This window comes from Mytilus trossulus, chromosome 1, assembly GCF_036588685.1.
Source record: "Mytilus trossulus isolate FHL-02 chromosome 1, PNRI_Mtr1.1.1.hap1, whole genome shotgun sequence".
Lineage (NCBI taxonomy): Eukaryota > Metazoa > Mollusca > Bivalvia > Mytilida > Mytilidae > Mytilus > Mytilus trossulus.
In genome coordinates, this window is record NC_086373.1 from 65,870,131 (window position 1) to 65,884,166 (window position 14,036).

A 14,036-nucleotide genomic window follows, 5' to 3' on the forward strand; every position below is an offset into this window, starting at 1 on the left:
GGTATGGATTTTTTGTGGCTAAAATAAATGTTATTCATATCGAAGAATTTTACTAGTATTAAAACAGTTTTTTTCCCAGTTCTGATATATTAAAACAGTTTCTTATTATTAAATACAAACTTTTAATAATTAGGAACCTGAAAAGGTAATATTTATGTTGGTTTTTTTTTTATTTTGACAAAGGTTTGGAAAATATAAAGTGAAAATAAGTAATGTTATCAAGCATCATTGTCCTATTAAATCTATTTCGACAAATTGTAATAGTATGTTCTTGTAGTTCGAATGTAGAAAGAGAGGCGCATATCTGTGGGAACCGAATAATGATGCCGAGGTAACAGCAGTCGGCACAGCGATTCTGGATAGCACAGGTAAGTTACATTTGATGATATATTAAAAGTACAGTAGGGTGTTCGCCTCTAGCGCGGGAGGTCGTGAACTCTTACTTCGGCCGTCACAAACCAAAGACCCCAAAATTGATATTTGCTGCTTCTAAGCCAAGCACGCGGCATCAATGAGTAAGAACAAAGACTGGTCAGCTCGGAATCAGAATAATAGTGTAAGGTGTCATATCCTTATGCGGACTCTAGTCGGTCGAGTGCAGACTGGGAAAATATTCTTATCAAATTAACATATTCTTTTCCTGAATATGCATATTAATTGTCTGCTCGATGTTAAGCAACTATCTACCGTCATCATTATCTTAATAGTTCATAGAATACAACTTAGTATAAAACGTATTGATGCTACATTTCACTAAGCGCACAGTTTTCGATAAGTTACTATGCTGGTTAGGAATCTTTTTTTAAGTTGGTAAAAAGTTTAGCGGATAGTGTATGACACATAGAACTGATTGACAACAACGTTAAACAAAATTATTTTTTTTAAAATGATATTCTTAGCAACATATGAATAAATCCTTTTTTGCAAATACATATTTATTATTTTATCTAATTGATTTGCCAAGATAACCCTTTCTGAACCAATGTATTGATCTTTTACTACGTGGAAATAGCTCCACCCTCAAAATTTATTGTTCAATTTAATTTTTCTATTACATATTAATATATATTTTCATTAAACTATATGTTCTTGACTAAAAGCGCTTCCATTTGACCTAGAGATGCATACCTGAAGTGTATGGCGTAGAAATGTGTGAGGCATTCGAATGAATTTCGGTGTTACCAAATATGACAAAGAATTTGATAAGCATATGAGGAACATATCCTTGCATAGTCGGATTTTAAATTTTTTGATTTGAATAAATGCTGTACTCCCCTGGTACTTATCTAAGAATCTGTATGTAAACAAAAAATGTCTACACATTCATTAATTGACCTTAACTTGCATGAATTATTTTCAACATTTTTGTTCGTATTTATAATTATTCATTTAGTTATCGTTTTAGTTGCTTCTTTTCTTGCTCAATTGTTGAATTCTTTATTTTTTGTATCAAACGTTGCAATAAATATATTTCAGTTTGTATTAGTTCACTTCACTCATTTGTACAAAAGTAAATTTAGTTTGTTAAATAGTTTCAACCTTCAAGTTTTGTTCACCCTTTCAATATACCTTATTCCGGACTTATATTTCTCGACAGGTGACAAATTTTGGACAGGTGCTACAGATCAAGGGGACGAACATACGGTCACTTTTGCCCTCGGTTCTGGAAATCCTTTTACTATTGCGGCTGGTGAGTTTTTGTCATACAATAATATCCTAATGAGTATCTATGACTAATGATTGAATAAAGATATATCATAACTAGTAATCCTGTGTTAGGATGCTAACACAAAAGTCACCAAAACGGCCCCAAATCATTGTTCTACGGTATCCATGATGCCACATAACCTATGTGTAAAGTTTCATTAAATTCAAAGAATTTTTATATTTTATTCATTTTTGCCGTTTCCATCATAATTATGATGAAAACCTACCTTTCATACGCAAATATTAATAAATATTTCACTACATATTTTGTGTAGTAATTTCTAGGTCTCTAAGCTGTCTATTTTACCCCTTAACACAAAAGAACAATTAACACATATACATTTCACATTTGATTTGCTGTTGAAGGAATAGACAACAGTCATAGACTTTCACGCCGGATTTTGGTACAACATTTTTTTTCAGACGAAACGCTCGTCTGGTGTACTTAATTCAAAGCCTGGTATTTTTCTTGACTTTTTACTGATTTGAAGGCTTCAGATTTAGGGCATTTAAAACAAAACATAATTTTTAGAATAGGATACCAAAAAGATACTAACCGGTTTTTGGGTGGTTTAAAATCATTACAGACAATGTTCATGTGAACAATATCAATTTGAGACTCTGAAATGGTAGGGGCACATTAATAGATATTGGTTAAATAAAGGCAATAGATGTATACCGCTGTTCAAAAGTCATAAATCGATTGACAGAAAACAAATCCGGGTTACAAACTAAAACCGAGGGAAACACATCAACTATAAGAGAAAAAAGGAACAACAGAAAAACTGGAGCGTAGAAACACCATTCTCAACGGAGTTATACATACGCAACTCTCTATTAAAAGTTAATGTTTACTTCAATGTATCTATCTTCTAACAGCAAGGAACAGTGCATGTAATTAGTAATATAAAACATTTAACCATAATTCTGTTCGTGTTCTATTCTAACTATAATTTCCCCGTAGACACAATAGATAAGTGTGGTGTATGCTCAAGATTTTATGTCTTATAATGTGGTCTACATTCGCTCTTAGTGTTTACGTTCAATATAAACATCTTTTCTCTTATACATTAAATCACAACCAAGCGAACCTTCTGAATCATACTTTTATCTAAACTTATAACAGGCAGTAATAGGTATGTGTTCCATTTTACGTCTGTTGTTGACATCCATTGTTATCTGAGGAAACAACCAAACAGTAGGTGTGAGTGTTTGCGAGAAATTTCTGTTTTGTTCTTGTCAGATGATTCTAGTTCAAAATATGATTAATTTATGTATTTGTAGATAGTGATGGTTCGAATTCTGACTGTGTGTCATATGAACCAACAACATTTATTTATAGAACATGTCCTACAAGCCGAAAAAGTGTTTGTGAAAGAGTAAGTTTAATAAGCCACACAGAGTGCTACCAGTATGTTAATTAAAGGCAACAGTAGTATACCGGTGTTCAAAGGTTATTCATCCATTGAAAGGGGAAGAATCCTGGGTTAAAAACTAAAAACGCGGGAAACACATTAACTATGAGGCAAGTAAAAACACAAAAATACTGAACTACGAGGAAAATTCAAAAAGGAAAGTTCAAAATCAAATGGCAAAATCAAAAGTTCAAACACATCAAACGATGGATAACAAGTGTCATATTCCTGACTTGGTTCAGGCATTTTCCTATGTAAAAAATGGTGGATTGGACCTGGTTTTAAAGCTAGCTAAACCTCTAACTTGTAAAACAGTCGCATATAATTCCATTAAATTGACAACGATGTGTGAATAAAACAAACAAAAAAAATAATAGGTAAAAATGTCACAAAGAGGGGTAAATATTCTAATTCGGTAGGTCACATTCGTGAAAAGGGAACGGGATTGAAGTTACGACATAAGGAACATATCCGATATCATCTGTGAAACTGATATTTCATAACGTAAACCAACTCGTGATGGCGTCCGTAAAATTTACAAAGTGATGATTTCAACTTCACCATTTGGAACTTTTGGTTTCAAAATGAAATTCACAATTGGGAAGCTGAAATCATCGCTTTTGTCGTAAAGTTTTGTTTTCAACCGACCCTCATAGTCATTTTCTAGATATAAGTCATAATTTAATGGCAAAATCAAAAGCTCAAATACATCAAACGAATGGATAACAACTGTCATATTTCTGACTTGGTACAGGCATTTTCTTATGTAGAAAATGGAGGACTGAACCCCGGTTTTATAGCTAGCTAAACCTCTCACTTGTATGAGAGTCGCATCAAATTCCATTACATTGTCAACGATGCGTGAACAAAACAAACATAATCAATAGGTAAAAATGTAAAATGTCAAACGAGCTACAGGAACACTTAAGTGAACAGAATAAAGCTGCGTACATACATAGAAACAAACTATTTGATAACAAATTGCATATTCCTGACTTGGTTAATGACATTTTAAGATAATAATAAAGGTGGGTTTAACCTGGTTAACAGGCTAGCCAACCATCCCGAAAATGTTAAAATTATCGCTCAAATGACAACACTTCGTGACAGAAATATACACGTCAAGAAAATTCAACATAAAACGACACGTCAAATGTTTTACTATTTCGTTTGTCTTAATGCGTACATGTACATTATGATATGTCAAAAAAGATATATAGTCGTAAAACAATCCAATCTAAGCAAAATATCTATCTGTGCAAAATACGCTTCCGTTATTATGTGGTTACTTAGGATTCACGTCAATGAGACGGCAACCTAATCAAAAAGAATGTCCATTGTAAGTTGACTTTACTTTAATTTTCAAATTACGATAAAATACTATCTCAGCTTTCCATGAGAATAGTACTTCGTGATCTATCTCACTCGAATTGTTAAGCCTAGTTATTGGTAGTAGATTGCCCATGCACCGATATTCTGATTTTACCCCTAAATAAACACCCCTGTCAAATTTAAACAAACATGAAGCTGGCTACTAATGGTTGCACTTTGTAAATACAGCTTTTTCTCAAACCACGCCTCTTTTGGGGAGATTTAGAATATAAAAGAAAAATTAATGTTGTTAACATACTGCTTCCCAGTTGTGCTCTCTGTGTTCCATCTCATAGACAAGAAACTTGGGAATGTTACCAGTAGATATACATGTGCATATTGTTTACATTGAAATCTGTGGTATTCCTCCAATCGAGGTAGGGGTAGTTAAGAAAATTTGTATTAGTTCAAAATCTGAAAAGTTCAGGGCATATAAACGTTAAAAATATGCCGCACAGCCCTATATTTTGACTTTGAAAAAAATTGTAGTGCATGTAGTGCACGAGTTATGAGGAAATACGTCTGACGATAGTAAAAGTCGAATTGGTTGATCGATACACTGCGCCTGTGTCTTCTCGCACTAGTGATATGTTTTCGTGGATCTATTTTTTCAAATACCAGAATTATCGTTTGATTTGTAAATTCAAAGGTTGGGTCTAAATAAATTCCTGATTCTGACAATTTGACTGAGTATAGATTATAACGGCGGCTGATGCATGCATGTCATAAACAGTTTGATTTGATTTGTCCACGCATTCGTTTTGCTCATTTTGAGGTTCATAAAATTCCTCAAGTTTTTGGGTGTTTATATTTGTATCTTCTTAATAAATTGATGACAATTGAACATAAATGAACTTCTGTTGTGCTTAATAAATAATACGAAAATATGAAGGAGCGTCGGATGTGTTGTTGTTGTTATAGAAATAAATTAATATAAACCAAGAAAATGAGTAAACACGACAGAATTATTTTGGAACGGCTTCGCTGTGCAAAATCGCATTTTTTCAAACAATTCTCCTAAAATCTGACATTAAATATCCTTTAACTTTGAACATGAAATTATCATCTATAACAAAAAAGCACACTAAATGAATTGTTATATTACTCCTCTCTGGGATTTTGTTTATTAATCCAAAACTGTCAACAAACATGACCAATTCTATCATTATATAAGTGGACCAGAATCAGCACTCCCTCCAACCCGTCTGAGATCACCCCTGGTTTTGGTAGGGTTCGTGTCGCTTAGGTAGCAAAACACAGTTCGGAAAAAAACCTTAAAATTGACACTCATAATTCTTAAACACCCTCTGTCCCTTCCTTTCTAACAAATAAGGCTCAATAGTTATTAATAGTGTTATGCATGGGCATATTTATGGAAAGAGAATCATACAATCGTGACAGTTTGTATAGTCTCCATATACTGTATGTCACGTATTGCATTTAACATAATTGTGTATGTTTGATCAAAGAGGTGATAAAGAAAATTTGTCTATTCTAAATTTTACAAAGTATTAAAAATTCAAAGTAGCGATGAAAAAAGGCAACAGTAGTATACCGCTGTTCAAAACTCATAAATCCATAGACAAAAAACTAAATCGGGGTAACAAACTTAACCGAGGGAAACACATTAAATATAAGAGAACAACTACATAACACTAAAATGTAACACACACAGAAACGGACCTAGCATCAGACAAAATCCCACGAGAATAACAAATATAACATAAAAACAAAATACATGAATTTGGGATAGACAAGTACCGTGATACGTCTTATCGCGATGAATGCAAAGAAAGTTTAATATTTTTGCGTCACAAAAGTTTATAAGACTGAAAACTCAATAATTAGCGGCTAATCAAATACACTGTTAATGTACACTGAGAGAGGGGCGGGGTCTCAAAGTATGTCATGGCGGCAAAAACTGTTATGTTAAGTTATTAGAACAAACGATGAGATTTCTTATTATGTGAATACGGGGAATTTACCCGTTTCATAGGTTCACATTATGCATTTGAGAAAGGGATGGTTTGCAAAAAAAAAAATGTTATTCCAATTTTCTTATGGTCAATTGTCTCTTAGAAGGACGCTATGAGCTCTTGTTTTCTCGCGACATCTATTACAGTTCTACCAGATCTGAAAAACTACCAAATCCCCTCACCAAAAATATCAAATGTTAATAAAAAGTTTGTTTTAAACCTTCAAAGAAACATTATTTTAAAACTGTTTTATCTTCAATTGCAAGTATTGTAGATGCTATTTTATATTTCAGAATTACTGTATTTAGCCTACGTAATGAAGAAAGATGTAGCAGCTAAAGAACTACGACAACATCCAATCAATTGTAACCAATGACTTGTTTAGGATTAAACATATTATAAAAAATATTCTAATCTCATTCTTAGAAATATAAATGTTTATATAGAAATGTGTTTTCATAGCACACTTAAATGAAGTTGCAGATAGCTGGGATTGCTTAAAGTATTGACGCAAATAGAAATAGCGATCCGATTTTTTTAGTACATCCGATTGGGACATCGACAAAATGAACAAGATTTGAGCCAATATTTCAAAATGCAAAAATTAAAGCTTGAAAATACTTAGTGTATTCCACTTTATTCATATTCTGATATACTCCTTGCCTCGTAAGTTTTGGCTTCGTGTCTCTTTTCAATGTACATTGAATGTTGAGCAACCAACACTCATTTTTCAAAATGTGTTATTCATGTCAGTTATGACCATCTTTGTTTTGTTTTTACCCAAAGCATGACAATTTATAAATGATATGGAACATTGGTTGAGTGTCTATTTTTATATTGTTGTCCAATCAGTTGATGTGTTTTAGCTTTTTGGTACTTCCATTCAATTATGGACTTCCTCAGAGTTCGGTATTTTTTATCATCATTTTGTTTAGTTGCAATCACTTTTTAACATTTGAAAGTGGAAATGCTTAATATCACTTTCAGAAAGGTGTCAAAAACAACAATAATAACAGAAAATGCAAGGCTATATACAGACAACTAAAGATTGAACTTCACCTGATCAAAACACATGTTTGCTTCATTTCTAGCTGCAAACATTTCACGCAAGTTCGAACAAGAACAAATTAACAATAAATGCAATAGGTAGGTCCAAAATGGAGGGTAAACAGGATTATAGGAAAATTTGTAATGTTACTGAAAAATATAAGTACAGAAATTAAGTCTTGCAACAGGCCACCTATGGACCCCTTATAGAGTTGTTGCAAGGGTTCATAACAGGCAGAGAAAATATCACTTTCTGTATATCAGGCATCAGATTTTACTTATATATATTCGTACCAGACAGAAAATAAATAACAAATACATCTTGTTGTACATTAGTTATTTTTTGGCACTTTTTAGCTTGCCGTTCGGTGCAAGCCAAGTTAAAGGTTGTTTTTTTACTTATACTTGTTTACTTTTTTCAAATTGTGACTTGGATGGAAAATTGTCTCTTTGGCACTCATACCACGTCTAGTTATTTCTATATGTGGACGTAAATGAACAGATCATCACAATTCTTCTAGGATGCTGAATTATTAATATAATCCTATAAGTTATGGTCAACTTCTCATTATTCCAACAATAAACACAAACAAATAAAAAAACTGCAAAAGATATTCAAAATTCAACAAAACACTTTTCTTACATTTCATATATAAATGACAAAACACAATAGTGTGTTTCAACTTCAATAAAATACTTCTTCTGTCAGTAAATAAGGTGATTAAAGTTTATAAATTAAGAAGATAGTAGGGTGTTCGCCTCTATCGCTGGAGGTCGTGAAATCTAACTTTGGCCGTGTCAAACCTAAGACCCGAAACTTGATTGTTCATGCTTCTAAGCCAAGCACGCGGCAATAATGCGTAAGAGCAAAGACTGGTCACCTCGGAATCAGAATAATAATGTAAGGTGTCATATCCTCATGCGGACTCTGGTCGGTCGAGTGCCGACTGGGAAAATATTCTTATTGAATTAACATATTCTTTTCCTGAATATTCATATTAATTGTCTGCTCGATGTTAAACAACCATCCACCATCATCATTATCTCAACAGTACATAGAATACAAGTTAGTTTAAAACGTATTGATGATACATTTAACTCAGCGCACAGTTTTCGATAAGTTACTATGCTGGTTAGGAATATTTTTTTAGTGTGTAAAAAGTTTAGCGGATAGTGTATGACACATAGAACTGATTGACAACAACGTTAAACAAAATTATTTTTTCAAAATGCTATTCTAAGAAAAATATGAATAAATCCTTTTCTGCAAATATATAAATAATATTTTATCTAATTGATTTGGCCAGATAACCCTTTCTGAACCCATTTAAGAAATATATTAACCAATGTGTTGATCTGTAACTACGTGGAAATAGCTCCAACCTCAGAATTAATTGTTCATTTTTTATTTTTTTTTTACATATTAATATATATTTTCATTAAATTCTATGCTGACTAAAAGTGCTTCCATTTGACCTAGAGATGCATACCTGAAGTGTATAGCGTAGAAATATGTGAGGCACTCGAATGGATTTCGGTGTTACCAAATATGACAAAGAATTTGATAATCATATGAGGAAAATATCCTTGCATAGTCGGATTTTAACTTTTTTGATTTGAATACATGCTGTACTCCCCTGGTACTAATCTAAAAATCTGTATGTAAACAAAATTTGTTTACGCCTACAAATCTCTTTTATTGATACTTTACACTAAAGTGAAGTCTTCACATGCCAAATTTCAAATTACTTTTTAAGGCCAATTTTCAATCAGTGTGTCCTTACATTAATTGACCTGAACTTGCTTGAATTTTCGACACTTTTGTGCGTTTTTATAATTATTCATTGAGTTATCGTTTTAGTTGCTTCTTTTCTTGCTCAGTTGTAGAATTCTTTATTTTTTGTATCAAAAGTTGCAATAAATAACTTGTTTCAGTTTTTAAAAAATCACTTCACTCATTTGTACTACAGTAAATTTACTTTTTTAAATATTTTCAATCAATCAACAAATCTTCAAGTTTTGATCACCCTTTCAATATACCTTATTCAGGACTTAACCTATATTTCTCGACAGGTGACAAATTTTGGACAGGTGCTACAGATCAATGCAACGAACAGACGGTCACTTTTGCCCTCGCTTCTGGAAATCCTTCACTATTGCGCCTTGTGAGTTTTTGTCATACAATAATATCCTAATGAGTATCTATGACTAATGATCGAATAAAGATATATCATAATAAAAATTAAAGCCTACCTTTCGTACGCAAATATAAATAAGTCGTTCACTATATATTTTGTGTAGTAATTTTGATGTCTCTAAGCTGTCTATTTTACCCCCTTAACACACAGACAAAAATAACACATATATACATCACATTTTATTTGATGCTGAAGGAATAGACAACAGTCATGGACTTTCATGCCGGATTTTGGTACAACATTTTTCAGACGAAACGCTCGTCTGGTGTACTTAATTGAAAGTCTGGTATTTTTGGAGACTATTTACTGATTTGATTTCTCAGGTTTTGGGAAATGAAAAAAAAAATCATAATTTTTAGAAAAGGATAACAAAAAAAGTACTAACCGGATTTTTGTTGGTTTAAAATTTCTTGCAGACTATTTTCGTGTGAACAATAACAATTTGAGTTTCTGAAATAGTAGGGGCAATTTGATAGAGATTGGTTTCAGAACGCAATAGTAGTATACCGCTGTTCAAAGTCATAGATCGAATGACAGAATACAAAACCGAAAGAATCACATCAACTACAAGAGAAAACAATGAAACAGCATAAACAATGAAGTGTAGAAACACCAGTTTATGGGGTTATTCCTTTACGACTCACAAATATGACAGTAAATTTTTATTTCAATGTTTATATCTTCCAACACATTTCTGTTTAGTATTGCTTTTTAACTATATTTTCCCCTACACATAATAGATATATTTGAAGTATATTTAAGATGTTATGCCTTATTATGTTGTTAATATTGTATGTACGTTGTTTTGTTAAATATTAACATATCTTCTCTTATACAATTGAATAACACCTTTTGAATCATCTAAACTTGCAACAGGAAGTATTAGTTATGTGAATCGCTTGACGTCTGTTGTCAACGGTCATGGTTTCCAAAGAAGCTGTTAAGGAACAATTTTGTATTTGTAGAGAGTAATGGTGCGAATTCGGACTGTGTGTCGTATGAACCAACCAAATTTATATTTAGATAAAATTGAGAAAGGAAATGGTGAATATGTCAAAGCGACAACCACTCGACCATAGAGCAGATAACAGCCGAAGGCAACCAATGGGTCTTCAATGTAGCGAGAATTCCCGCACCCGTAGGTGTCCTTCAGCTGGCCCCTAAAAATATGCATAATAGTACAGTGATAATGGACGTCATACTAAACTCCGAATTATACACAAGAAACTAAAATTTAAAATCATACAAGACTAACAAAGGCCAGAGGCTCCTGACCAGAGGCGCAAAATTGCAGCGGGGTTAAACATGTTTATGAGATCTCAACCCTCCCCTTGTACCTCTAGCCAATGTAGAAAAGTAAAAGAATAACAAAACGCACATTAAAGTTCAGTTCAAGAAGGTCCGAGTCCGATGTCAAAAGATGTAACAAAAGAAAAAATAGATAAAATGACAATAATACATAAATAACAACAGACTACTAGCAGTTAACTGACATGCCAGCTCCAGACCTCAATTAAACTGATTGAAAGATTATGTCTTCATCATATGAATATCAGGCACAATCCCTCCCATTAGGGTTTAGTATCATATTATCATAAAATATATGAGAAGAACATAACCCGTGTCATGCCAACAACTGTTTTTTAGAAATAAATGTGTTTAGTTCCGATGCAAAGACCCTATCAGTGAATCAATATTTCAGCCAAAATATGCAATCTTTAATGACCTGACAACAGTATCGTAACTATATCCCCTTCTTATAAGTATATTTAAAGGTTTTGTTAGTTTCTGAGGAGAATACTGACATTTTTGTGCTTTATACAGAATATTTCCATATAAAAATGGATGTGAAATACCATGTAGAACATGTCCTACAAGCAGAAAATGTGTCTGTGAAAGGGTAAGTTTAGAAAAGCCTTTAATGTGTTACCAGCCGCACGCTGTGCTAAAAAAATTATATAAAAAAAATATTTATACAATGTTTGTACTAAAATGAGTAATGCTACTACATGTGAAGCAGGATCTGCTTACCCTTATAGAACACCCGCCAGTTTCTGGTGGGGTTCTTGTTGCGCATTTATTAGTTGTATGTGTACTATTGTTTGACTGAAAGTGTTCGTTTTGGTTTTTTTTTTGTTTTTGTCATGGCGTTGTCAGTTTGTTTTCGACCTATGTGTTTTAATGTCTAATTAGAAAATCAAACAGACATGTCAGCAGCGTAAGGGTTCCGTTGATCGGGAAATGAAAATATGCATGTGATAGAATAATTATTTAGGAAAAAAATTAGTGCATTTGTAAGGTATACAGTAATTTATTAATATTTTTAAATATCTTTTATTCAAAGTAGGTTAGGCAATCCAAGATGGCGACTTAGATCCATTTAGTTTTTTTCAGTATACGGATATGGATAGTAAAGTGCACATTGCTAGAAAACAAAGAAATATCGATGACATCGCCAAATATGTTAATAAAGTAATACAAATAGACAGGAAATACTAAAAAAAATATAAAAAACATTGATTAACAAAATTTTAATCTGCTAACCGAGTCCCTGTGAGAAAAACGGGAAAAAAGGCATCCGGATATTGTCCCATCATTGGACAAAATTTTAAGTCAGATTAATCTTCCGGTTTGCGTTTTTCTTCATACTTTGAACATACATATACTACGAATAAAGTGTTTTTTAAAACTATCTGCTATCATTTTCAAGCTTACTATCCACGGCGGTCACAGAGTTTATCAAATATTATATCAATGACCACAATGGATCGCTTAGTAAACTTAGAATTGAAAGTAAATACACTTTATTTATATAGTAATGAATGTTCGTAATATACAGATAAGCGCTAAAATTATTCATGTGAACTTTTGACACCTTTCTGAAATTCTCCAGTCATTAGATCGTTTACAAAATTAATTGATTACAAAACAAAAATGTGGTATGCTTGCCATATGTTGAGAAAACTCTGCACCAGAGACAAAATTACACAGAAATTAACAACTATATATAGGTCACCTTGCGGTCTTCAACAACAAACAAAGCCAATACCGCATACTACGAAATGACTTTATTTATGTACATTAAATGAACGAAAAACTAATATGTAACACATAGACAAACGAAAACCACTGAATTACAGTCTCCTTACTTAAATTTTCAAAACATACTAAAGGTATGTTCATATTGAAATTGATAGAAAACCAAAAATTGAGAATTTTGGAAATAAAGGAGAAGGGATAAAAAAAAGAACATTTCCCTGTCCCCAATAACCTATGACACTTTTGCTGAAATTCTTCAGTCATTCAATATTTTACAAAATTCTTCCAACAACACTTTTCATACTTTAAACTATGCTCTGAATGCCCGCTATTTCGCGGGTGTGTTCTAGTTTATTTTTAAAACCGAAACCAGGCATTCTGTAATTATGAAAATCTCTGTTCTTTGGTAATTTTGCTTATGAATAGTGGTATTAATATCAACTCCTACATCATTGGCGGATCCAGGGTTGGAACCCCATTGTTTTGGTCAATTAATGCATTTGAATGGGGACATATAGTTGGAACCCCTCCCCCTTTAGCCATGAGTTGGGAACCCCGCTTTCAAGTTAAAATGGCTGGATCCGCCCCTGTTCACTTTTTGTTTTTAATATATTCAATTTGTTTCTGCAGTTCCTTTCCAATTACTATTAATGTGTTGCGTCTGAATTAAAATTGTAACATTTTATAGTGATTGGAAAGGTAGAAAAAAATCATCAAATGAGAAAATACTGAAGACACCTAGAAACAGCACCAGATCATTGTATATATTGCATCTAATAAAAAGAAACTGAGATTTTGATAGTTCCACTTCAAGGTAAAAATATTTATGTCTTGTGAAATGAAAAAAATATTGTAACACTGTAGTTAATTAAAAAAGATTCTATTACGTGTATTTCTGTATTGGCCTTGTTATTGGTCCTCGGCCAGCTTATAGCACGCGAATATCCTTGAGGGATGGGCGTTTTGTGTTTTCTTACCATTTCGTAAAATCATGATTATTTAAAGGGTTTTGAGAAGATAAAATAAGACCGAAAGTCATAACACTGAATTAAGAGTTACAGTAACGGAATATATAAACAATTTATAAAACAGTCGAAGAATTCTAATAAAAACTATATTGAACAGCCCGACAAAATGACGTTATATAACAAGACAGACATGAAACAAATATAGGTCCGAGAAAACAGTTATGATGCCTCTATTATTGTTGTTGTTACCAATTATGTAAATCAATTGTATCTGATTGTATGCCCTTGATGGGCTCTGTAATTTGGGAAATAAAA